The following is a 12,230-nucleotide window of genomic DNA, read 5'->3' on the forward strand; positions in this document are numbered from 1 at the left end:
GGTTTTCGTACAGACCTAGAACTGCAGTCCTCAGTGTACGTAACTACATGCAGGGTTACGAAAATGAAGCTCCATTACTTCGTTCACGAACTCTTGCTAGTTATATACGTTAATTTATATTTAAAATATCGACCTATCCTGGCTTCACGGGAGTAAGCACGGCCAGACGACGGATGTGGCGTAGAAGTAATAGATTATATACACAAACCTTCCTCGTGAATCAGCCTATTAGTGAAAAACACGTCATAATCCCTACAGTAGTTCCTGATTCAACTGCCTTTACTGATGGGTTTTATGTAACCCACAATGCCTTCAAATATCACTTACAAGTTTTTCACTTTCTCTTGCTCGTTACACACAGACTGTTAGTTCTACAGTAATAATGAATAGGACCATTTTGTAGTAAATTTAATGTTGTTGAATTTTGTACTGGTATGGGTTTTCGCTAGAGGCAGTAGTTTTAGAATTATTCTATAAGAAAAGTACAAAAGTAACCTACAGACGCCATTTTATTGAATAACTCGGAAACCATGGCCTCCAACGAAAACGTATGTCAGTACGAAATTTAACTACATAGCATTTCCTCCATAAAGGTCTTGTTAATATTTTCTGAAGGACTAATACTTTACATGTAGTGATGGTGGGAATACGAATATATCGTCCATGGTCTTTGAAGGTGTTTCAGGTTGCATAAAATCCATCAGATTGGGCAACTAAATCACCCTGTATGGCAAAAGATGAGTGTATCAGTATGTATTTGCTTGTCTGCACTTTGTTATAAGTACTGTGTAGAATTTAGCATAAGAGTATTGGCAGGCCATCCACACTTCTGAAGACTCGAAACAAAGATAGAGCCGAAAGGCATTGTTGGCTGATCTGGTGTCTTGTCTGTGTTGCATAACGAAAAGAAAAGGGAGAAGGAGAAATTCAGTGTCGGTACATGGCCAACTCCTCTTAAATAGAACCAAGGGGACTGTATGTCCCTTATACCACTATCTACGGATGCATCGGCTAAATTGAGACGTTTCTGAAGGTTTAGTACGAGAGGGAGTTCTTGCATACTGTATATGTACCAGTTTCATTTCGGATTTTTGCGACAAACAGTTTGAGTTATTGTGATCGTTTCATAGCTTTGGTTACTGATAAAAACTTGACACCAGTACCTATGAGTTTAATTTGTACACTACAACACTGAAGATGATCACTATGTGATTGAAAATCGATTTTGCTGTCAATAAACCATCAATATTACGGCCAAAGCTGACCTTCCTTCTAATTTCACATATATGGTCGTTGTGCACACGACACTCTATGGAGTCGCCATTCAGTAAGTTTTATCATTGCCTGACTTCCGCGGCCAGAGGCAGTTAGAATAAAAGTTTTAATAGTGTTGTGCCGCGGCATATTTCAAAATAGCTATCAATGGGCAAAATCGACGCTCCCACCTCGATTGCAATGGTCTTCTTAAAACTTTTATTCTACCTTTATGATGGTAGTTCGCACAATATTGAATTGTGGTTATGTAACGCTCTGCAGTAGATTGTTGATGGAAACAGCATTCAAAAAATTGATAAAAGTGCTGACGGACATATCCGAGGCACGCCACGCAGTTCTAAAATATTTTATAATTGATTATTTATGACTGTCACAGTTGTTATGTAATATATGTGATTAACTTTCGTCAGTTAGGGGCCATTTTTGCACCGATTCAGCTCTGCTACTGCGTAACAAGAGGAAATAATTCTTCAAGCGTGTCTGCTGTTAGAGTGAACACCACAAATACTTTTACTTGCAGGAGTATTTTGTACATACTGTTATTGTAACTGTGCGGGCAAGTAGACCTACAGCTCCCAGAACATTTCCAGTTTGACTTCCAATGAAAGATAATCAGTCAGCATGCGTTTTTTCTTCGCCAACGACAAGGAGTGAACACACATGATGAGATCCATTCAAATAGTCGTACTTAAGCGCACGTGTTCTGCATTATGCTGTCTGACTGCGATTTCCATCTTTCCTGAGTCAAAAACCACTTTCAGAAGCTGCGGACATTAACATTCATGAGCTTCCGCGAAACGCCGACGGAACGGATGCCAATTATTCTAATCCTTTTCCTACGCCCTGCTCTGTAGGCGTGTGGACTCAGAATCGTCGGAAGCGTCACGCCACGTGCAGTGACGTCACAGCAGGGCTGTGTCTGTTGGCAGCCGCGGGATGTCGTGACGTCACCGTAGCATGACGCAATCTGGCGCGCTCACAGCCAGCAGGTGCTTCTGGCGTTCATTGTTCCGCTCTTGTTTTGACGTTTCACTTAATGCAAGCACGTGGCGAGCGGATTAACCCCTTTTATCTTTCTAGTCAGCTTATTTGCAAGGTCAAGAGTAATGCCAACAGCAACAGACGCAGCGTTGTAGGTTCCGAAGCCAATATCTACGTCTACATACATTGCAAACCAGTTTGAAGCGCATGGAAGAGGCTATTTTTCGTTGTATCACGTGTGAGGGTTTCTTCATGTCCAATTTCTCTTGGAACGGGGGAAGAGTGACTGCTTAAATGCCTCTGTGCGAGCTGCATTTCAGCTTCATTGGTGTCACAGGAGCGATACGCAAGAGCTTGAAGAATATTTCTATATTGTTCGCTTTAATACTGGTTATTGAAACTTTGTGAGTAGGCTTTCGTGGGATAATTTTCTTTTATCTCCAAGAGTCTGTCATTTCAGGTTTTTCACCATTTCTGTGAGTCAAAGAAATCTGTGACAATTCGTACTGCCCAAAGGGGGGGAGTAATTAATTTAGAGTCGCGTTTCCCAACCTCTTCTCCTTTTGGGCACACCAAAGTACGTTTCTTTCGCGACACCTCTACATGTGTTTTTCGTCGTAGGTGAAAAAAGAAAACACACGAAGTACATATAAGGAACAGTCAAACGAAAATGAGACCGTTGGAAAAAAGTAAGAAAATTGCTTATTTTTTCATAAGTAATTGCCATATCTGTTAACTCATTTATCCCACTTTGAAACAAGACTCTCAGTACCTTCAAGCAAAATGCTTGCAGTTGCCTACAGAACAATGATTGTACCCAGGTGTGCGTCTCTTCGTCCGAAGTAAATCGGCGGCCACAAAAGTCTTTCTTCAGGTCTCCAGAAATATCGAGGGAAGAGATCAGGATTTAAGGGAGGATGTGCAAGCGGTTCCAAGCGAAACTTCTGCAGCGTACTCGCAAGAACCTTGGCGGCTTGTGGGCGGGCATTATCCTGCAACAGAAGTTGCCAAGGTTTTTTCGACTACATTGCAGAAGTTTAGCTGAGAATCCGTTACACATCCTCCATACATTCCCGATTTCTCACCAAGCTATTTCCATAATTTTGGAACCCTGAAGGAAAACATTCGTGGCCGTCGATTTGCTTCGGACAAAGAGGTGTACACCAGGGTACGAACATGATTCCATAGGCAACCGCAAACATCTTCCATGAAGGTACTGACAGTCTTATTTCACAGTGGGAGAAATTAGTGAACAGTTATGGCGATTGCTACACGTAGCCCTAGTAACAGCAACTACGCCTGCAACATGTTCACGTGATGACAAATCTATCTAGGCCCGACCATGTTTTGTATTCATTGCACTACGTTGCATGCTTCAACAGCACCGCGCAATGTTTCCAAATATTTGGCAGTTATTTGCTGGGACGTTTCTTATGCTCGGTCTCCCACGTGCCTAGCGTCATCTAATATCAGCCAAAATGATGATGTCTGACTCAGGCGAAACGCATCATTGGTAAATAAATAATAATTAGAACCCTGCAACGTAGACCGTTCGTTTTTGCACCTTACCGGGTGATCAAAAAGTCAGTATAAATTTGAAAACTTAATAAATCGCGGAATAATGTAGATAGAGAGGTCCAAACTGACACACACGCTTGGAATGACATGGGGTTTTATTAGAAATTAAAATATACAAAAGGTCACAAAATGTCCGGCAGATGGCGCTTCATCTGATCAGAATAGTAATAAGCATAACAAAGTAAGACAAAGCAAAGATGATGCTCTTTACAGGAAATGCTCAATATGCCCACCATCATTCCTCAACAATAGCTGTAGTCGAGAAATAATGTTGTTAACAGCACTGTAAAGCATGTCCGGAGTTATGGTGAGGCATTGGCGTCGGATGTTGTCTTTTAGCATCCCTAGAGACGTCAGTCGATCACGATACACTTGCGACTTCAAGTAACCCCAAAGCCAATAATCGCACGGACCGAGGTATGGGAACCTGGGAGGTCAAGCATGACGAAAGTGGCGGCTGAGCACACGATCATCACCAAACGCCGCGCGCAAGAGATCTTTCACGCGTCTAGAAATTTTTTTGGTTGTAATAAAACCCCATGTCATTCCAAGGATGTGTGTCAATTTTTACCTCTCTATCTACGTTATTCCGTGGTTTATTAAGTTTTCAAATTTATACTGACTTCTTGATCACCCGGTATATTACTGGTTGCTGTACGATCCCCGCGCTTTTGTGTATTTATCATCTTCATCTTTACTTAATTCGTGTAAAGCCAACAATGTAGACAAGTACACTGACTGTAACTAAAGTATGTGCATTCAACGCTTTATACGGTAAGTACTCCTTTTACTCTGTAGCCTAAACAACTAATATTTGATTTATGCTATGAATTTTATATACATACTGCAGAATGGCTACACAACCGAAATATCAAAGCAGTGAACCATGTAAAATAAAGGGTGGTTTAATCGTAGCATCAACAGACAGTGTTGCGTATTGATATCGTTCAAGAAATTTATCACAGACGCTATTACAGCTAAAATATACATAAAGCAGACTTCGGCTGCGTGCGTCTCTTTAATCATCACAGTTGGAGGCCCTCCTGTGGCAGCTTTCATGGGCTATGGGCTCCAGACTCAAAACTCCAGCCTTTAGCTTCCAGTCCCCTGTGGTTCAGGGGCAGCAGACGTCTCGTCTGTCTCATTTAATGTCTCCTGCAGTTACCCCCCCGCCTTTGTGTGGGAGGAGTCCCGTCTGTCGGAAATATTACGGCTCGGCCTTATTTCCTCCTGTCTGATATACTCTGCATAACACCTGGAACAATTTTGTGATCGTTGGTTCTCCTAAGGATATTAATAATTCTGAGGGAACGTCTTCTACTCCAGGGGTCTTGTTTCGACACAGGTTTCTCACTCAGTGTTTTTCTCGCAGTGTTGCATTCCCCATCTCATCTTCATCCACTTCCTCTTTCCTTACAAAATATTACCGTCGAGTTTCTCTCATTTATGTAGCCCTCTTGTAGATTCCTTCCACCTTACAGCCTTCCCTTCTTTGCTCAGTACTGCCTCGCCATTTCAGTTCTTTATGTTCATGGGACTGCCTCGCTTTTCTCCACCAAGATTTCCTTAAATTTCCAGTCTGCGCGATCTATCTTTCCTCGTGTCATGCATGCTTCTACAACTTCCCATTATGGTCTAACCATTCTAGCTTTGCCATTTTGTACCTACTGTAACTCTTTTTTACGTCTGTATTCCATTTGTCTGCCTGAATTATTTTATCCTTTCATCATTAAAACACGTATTGAAGAAAGATTAAGGTGTTAATTGCAACTGAAAAGAAAACAAAAAACGTAATTTATTTTACCCTAAACATCAGACAAAATACAACATGTAAGCATACAGCCAATTTTTTTATTCTCTAGGCGGCCATAGTGGCCGAGCGGTTCTAGGCGCTTTATTCCGGAAGCGCGCTGCTGCTACGGTCGCAGATTCGAATCCTGCCTCGGACATGGATGTGTGTGATGTCCTTAGGTTAGTTAGGTTTAAGTAGTTCTAAGTTCTAGGGGACTGATGGCCTCAGAAGTTGAGTCCAATAGTGCTCAGAGCCATTTGGACCATTTTCTTTTATTCTCTAGGTAGAGCGAGCTGTTAGAGTGATGACCCGTTGGAGAGTAGTGGGACTTTTCAGCCAGATACCAGACGAGCCGGTAGTGGGGCAAAGGGATTCCCAATTGGAAATGTTTGGGAGGGGATTCTCAGTTCCAGCAACCGCTTTACAACCAAGGAAAATCTTTCGAAAACATTGGTCAGAAACGGGGAATTGAACTACATTTAATTTAATTCTGGGACAATTTGTACAAGATCAAATGTCTGGGGAATGGTCGACCTGGCATAAATATGAGCGGGATGATTTCTACAACAGCCCAGATATGGGTCCGATCAGAACTAAACCGCTTGTATCGGCAGGACATGTCACTCGGACAAACCTCGATGGCCTTCAAAATTGGTAGAATTTAATCGCTGCGGAAGAAGACCAATAGGCAGACAAAAGAAAAGGTGAAGAGACGGAATTCATGAGATCTCGTAACGGATAGGCAAAGAAGGTGATTGGCGGCAGAAAGCAGAAAATGCGCTGTCCAGTCACATTAATGTACCAACGGCCTTGCCGCAGTGGTAACACCGGTTCCCGTCAGATCACTGAAGTTAAGCGCTGTCGGGCTGAGCTAGTACTGGGATGGGTGACCATCCGGTCTGCCGAGCGCTGTTGGCAAGCGGGGTGTCCTCAGCCCTTGTGAGGCAAACTGAGGAGCTACTTGATTGAGAAGTAGGCAGACAAGGGGCCGGGAGAACGGTGTGTTGACCACATGCCCCTCCTTATCCGCATCCACGCCTGTGGGCTGAGGATGACACGGCGGCTGGTCAGTATCGCTGAGCCTTCCGTAGCCTGTTCGGACGGAGTCACATTAATATGACCACCTGTCAAAAACCTTTTGCAGCGCGGACCGCTGCGAGGTGTGCAGAAAGAGGGTCAATGAGATTCTGGAAAGTACAGATAGGGATGTGGAACCATGTCTACTCCAGTGCCGTGGTCAGTTGCGCTAGATTTCTCAGCTGAGGATCCATGGCGCTGGTTCATCTGGACGGTCAGTTGCTCCGCAGCCATCGTTCATCTCTGCAGTCTATAACCCGTGGTGCACTACAGCCAGTTTTGGAAAGCGCATTTGGACATTCGCGGCATACTTTAACCAATGTGGCACGTGAACAGTTTACAAACTTAGGCATTTGGGAAATGCTTGCACCCTTGGCCCGAAAGTCAACGATCGTGCCCCTATGGACGTAAGATAAATCATTCCGTTTCTGCATTACAACAGCGACTGCACTGTTTTCGCGTCCCCTCGTCACGCTTTTTATACTCTCCATTGTAAGTGTTGCCGCCTGTCATTTATGAGTGGCTATTGCACGTTGGTTCGCAGCTCGTGGTCTCGCGGTAGCGTTCTCGCTTCCCGAGCAAAGGGTCCCGGGTTCGATTCCCGGGAGGGGTCGAGATGACTGAGTGTCGTCTTTATAATCATCATTCATCTCCATTACGGTCCGAGGAAGGCAGTCGCAAACCACCTCCATCAGGACCTTGCCTATTACGGCGGTGCGGGTCTCCCGCATCGTTCCCCTACGCTCTGTTACGGAGTATAGGACTTCATCATCATCGTTGCACGTTAGCGACGAACATAGGCGACTGTTACATCTGTGTGACTGGACCGTGTAGGATCTAGTGGAATAGGAGCGCTGTAGTTGCGCTCTGGGTCTGATCGCGCGAATTAAGTACAATACGTGCCTGACAGTTAATGAAAGTGGATTTCTGTAGTGATGAGTACAACAGCAATCTTTTGTATACAGAGTGCCCTAGGAGGAATGATCAGTATTCAGGGATATGACAGGAACCGCATTTGAAGCCAAAAAGTTTAGTAAACATGGGCTCTAAAATGCATATCTTAAGAGCTATGAACAATTGGTTAGTAGGGGAGATGCGTTTCAGGATAGCGAAGATGAACAAGTCCTCGTAGCACTTCAGAGCCTATTTATACTGTTAATTTTTTTATTGGTTTGTTCGTACTACCACCTCTCAAAATATAGAAAGCAAAGAACGTGCAATAGAAGAGATTCGTTTCATAGTATGGTGACGTGCTTATAGTTTTTAGAGCCCATGTTTAATAGACTTCTTTTTGTGTCGAATGATAGTTCCTACCATATTCGTAAACAAGACCGTTCCTTCTGTACTGTCCGTAAGCCACCTTATGGTAAGCGGCGTAGGGTACTTTGTGCATCTCTGTCACTTCCTCGTGTTCCTGTTCAGCTCACATGGAGAGCGTGTGATTGCTGGTAAGCAGCTAAGGGATTTTCGTATTGTTTACATTACTTAAAATTCTAACACAGGACGTTGCAGAGTCCGAGCGGCGTTAGTTACAGTGTTCAAAGTTCCGTGTTAACGTGGCGTACAGCGTAACAGGTGAAATTAAGCTACACACTGCTGGAGCTTCATATGCCTCACAAATTAGACACTGCGTATGCGGGTGCTAGCGATGTTGCAAACCTCAGGGCTTTGGCCTGTGGCAATGTAGGGCGCAAGCAGCGTCAATCGGCTTCCACGAATTTTCGGCTCAGAATACGATTGTTGCAAACTGTCTACGCTGCAGGCACTTTGAATCAAATCACTTGCTGTTTCGTAATTACAGTTAATTTTGTTGCATTCTTGATGTCAGTGTCGTTCAGTATCTGACGTCATTAGCCACGAGGAGCTCAAAATTTTACACAGAGCTGTGACTAGAGACCGGCCTAGCGTATAGCATATGCATCGCCAGGTTGCTGGCAATGTCGTCGCGTCCCCAGCTGATGTTGGAGTTGCGTGCATTAGCTAGTTCCACTATTAAAACACTTATTAGGATATTAATTTTGCTGTAGGATTTACAAGAAATGACTTTTGTAGAATCATCATTTATTATCCAATATGAATCACTAAAACATAGTTATTCACTGTCAAAAATAACAAAAATATTTACAGAAAACATACTTTCCGCGGTTCGATATTCGTGAAATCCTTGACAGTGTCACTAAATTCAGTATTGATATTGTTTCCAGTACTAATTAAAAAATGTTAGTATAATTCGTGAAAACGTCGATATGAGCGACTTTTTTATTGCCTTTGATTTAGAAAAAAAAAGACATTTTAATCTGAGCTACTGCGGCTGATAGTGTCAGATAAATGCTAGTGCTGTGTATAAATTCGGAAACATTGAAACGAAGTTGTTTGAAAGTAGCAAATTAAGTAAGAGATAAAGTAAAAGTATTCTCTCTCTCATTTCTTATTTCATCCTACGACGCATCTAAAGAGCGTACACCCTCATCTTCAGGAGGGCTAGTAGATTACTTTTTTCCTTTTTTTTCTTTTTTTTACTGTATAAGACCAGATGTCTGTTTTGAGTTTCACCTCTACAGCCCGCATCTCGTGGTCGTGCGGTAGCGTTCTCGCTTCCCACGCCCGGGTTCCCGGGTTCGATTCCCGGCGGGGTCAGGGATTTTCTCTGCCTCGTGATGGCTGGGTGTTGTGTGCTGTCCTTAGGTTAGTTAGGTTTAAGTAGTTCTAAGTTCTAGGAGACTGATGACCATAGATGTTAAGTCCCATAGTGCTCAGAGCCATCTCTACAGATGAGGTACAATCAGCATTTGTTAAAGTAACTGGGCGTTAGGATTAAAATTTTTAAACAAAAAAACTATTTACAATGTGCTCCAGCAGGAAGAACCCCGAGGTTCCACGCAAATATAAATTTTATTCTTCATAGGGCACATAAACACGAAACAATAATGAAAACCGTCCAGAGATTCTACAGATGTAGAAATACAGTGCCTTGTGAGTCGAAGAGCATTCATATTAGCTTATATGGCGAATCAAAAATACAGATATATCTAAGTGGTGTCTGTTTTTTCGGACATGTCCGAAAGTGTAGACACAATTATGATCCGGCAGCCACTATGATTCAATCAAGACACAACGAAATGAATGACATTAAGTGCTAGTGAGCACTGATTGAAATCAACTGAGAAAGGTGAAAATTTGTGCCAGTCCAGGATTCGAACCCGGGTCTTCCACGAACTAGGCAGATGTCCCGACCACTGCGCCATCCGGACACAGTAGTCATCGCAACTGCACCGACTACCCTAGCAGGCCTCCCGTCAGTTCCAAATTCTCAGCTTATCCACACACCACTAATGTGAGAGCTTCTTGCCCATTATTCTCATTTCTCGCAGCATTTCGCTGATTCTCTCTAAGAGTTCGAGCGTGCCGTCCATCAGCACTGAAGTGATAATGTAAGGAGAGGAGGATCACTTTATCACTTCAGTGCAGATGCACACTACTTTCAAACTCTTATGTGAATCGCAAGCGGGAGACTCGGGCTCGTATCCCGGTCCGACACAAATTTTCAGCTTTCCCCATTGACTTAAATCAGTGCCCACTAGCGGCTAATGTCATCCATTTCTTTGTGCCTTGAAATATATGAGTGTTTAGCTCTTTAGAACCTATTCGCTTTAGAATGTTATTATCACAAAAAATAAAAATAGAAAAATTATAAAGCGTATATTTCACCATGTTTATTTGTTAATCGATTCGGTTTGGGAGTCGTTTTAGAGAATTTAAAAATCGATCTCAGCATAAGTTAATGTGGATCGTCTGGTATGGTTGAGAAGCTTCTAAAAGAGTTCATCGCTACTGTATAAATATATAAAGATCTTCGTAGATATTCAACTTGCAGCCTTCGTTTAATTCGTGAAATAGTATTATTTATAGTCTCAAGAGCATGTCCTGTGTCGTTAATATGAATAGGTATGACAGATTTATTGGGGATGTTGTTCCTAAATGTGTTTGTATGTTCTTCAGATATAGATCGGAAGTTTAATCCGGTCTGACACGCATGTTGCACAGGGCTTTCATTGCATTTTATCTTGTAAACGTGATTAGGGATCGATTGTTCTAAAGCCTTCGGTAACTTTTCCTCCCCCCTCCCCATCCTCACCTCCGGGTTACAGCCGCCTCTGACTGTGGCACTTACAGCACTACAGTTCTTAGCACGTAGTGTTATAATAGCTCTGGTAGCGAGAGGAGGATAAGCGTCAGTCGTTTACGGATAGCATCAAAGAGGTTTCATGTGGAAATTGTGGGCTTGCCCGAAATTTAAGTACTGCGAGGGACACTACAGGAAGTGTTTCGCGTGTTTCCGGAAGCGCAGCCGGGAAAAAGCGGCGTTAGAAGTAACGAGAAAGAACAACGAGGCGCGGATTAAAAGCCCAGAGGAGGGGTATCTGCACTCAAATGGCAGCGCTAATGCAAACAAGTTGGGCGCGTTTTTGTGTGCCTGGCGGCAAGCGGGCTCGCCTCATGCAGTATTCATGAAGGCTGGCGCACTAGCCGCCCTGTAATTCCAAGGGAAACATCTCCCCCACACGGGCAATACAGCGGGATCGTTTCCGACGCGAAGCCGGCCAGAAGGGATCGCATCCGAGACGCGTTCTGTGACTGACTCGCCGGAACTGCACGCACAGCAGAATTCGGAGGCCGTAAACGACTAGCCGAAGGAGGAAAACTTTCCCCTGCAGTTACTGAAAATAATGGTAAGTCAATACACAGGCGTATAACCAGTGTTGAAGCGAGGGAGTGATGCTGATCTCGTTAAAAACGTGATTGAACTCAGAATCAATCATCATCATCATCATCATCATCATCATCATTTAAGACTGATTATGCCTTTCAGCGTTCAGTCTGGAGCATAGTCCCCCTTATAAAATTCCTCCATGATCCCCTATTCAGTGCTAACATTGGTGCCTCTTCTGATGTTAAGCCTATTACTTCAAAATCATTCTTAACCGAATCCACGTACCTTCTCCTTGGTCTACCCCGACTCCTCCTACGCTCTACTGCTGAACCCATGAGTCTCTTGAGTAACCTTGCTTCTCCCATGCGTGTAACATGACCCCACCATCTAAGCCTGTTCGCCCTGACTGCTACATCTATAGAGTTCATTCCCAATTTTTCTTTGATTTCTTCATTGTGGACACCCTCCTGCCATTGTTCCTATCTACTAGTACCTGCAATCATACGAGCTACTTTCATATCCGTAACCTCAACCTTATTGATAAGGTAACCTGAATCCACCCAGCTTTCGCTCCCATACAACAAAGTTGGTCGAAAGATTGAACGGTGCACAGGTAACTTAGTCTTGGTACTGACTTCCTTCTTGCAGAAGCTGAGCGCTCACTGCATTAGCTTTGCTACGGCTCGCTTCCAGTTCTTTCACTATGTTGCCATCCTGTGAGAATATGCGTCCTAAGCACTTGAAACCGTCCACCTGTTCTAACTTTGTTCCTCCTATTTGGCACTCAATCCGTTAATATCTCTTTCCCACTGACAT

The 12,230-nt window shown here is 43.5% G+C and overlaps 1 protein-coding gene and 1 pseudogene across 1 annotated transcript in view; one reads left to right on the forward strand and one right to left on the reverse strand.

Moving 5' to 3' along the window:
- LOC124621839 (synapsin) overlaps positions 1-12,230 on the reverse strand; it is an 810,142-nt gene that overhangs the window by 329,626 nt on the left and 468,286 nt on the right. The gene's annotated exons all lie outside the window — the stretch shown is intronic.
- On the forward strand, positions 6,427-6,544 carry LOC124623273 (annotated as a pseudogene).

The sequence above is a fragment of the Schistocerca americana genome, chromosome 7 (genome assembly GCF_021461395.2).
Source record: "Schistocerca americana isolate TAMUIC-IGC-003095 chromosome 7, iqSchAmer2.1, whole genome shotgun sequence".
Classification (NCBI taxonomy): domain Eukaryota; kingdom Metazoa; phylum Arthropoda; class Insecta; order Orthoptera; family Acrididae; genus Schistocerca; species Schistocerca americana.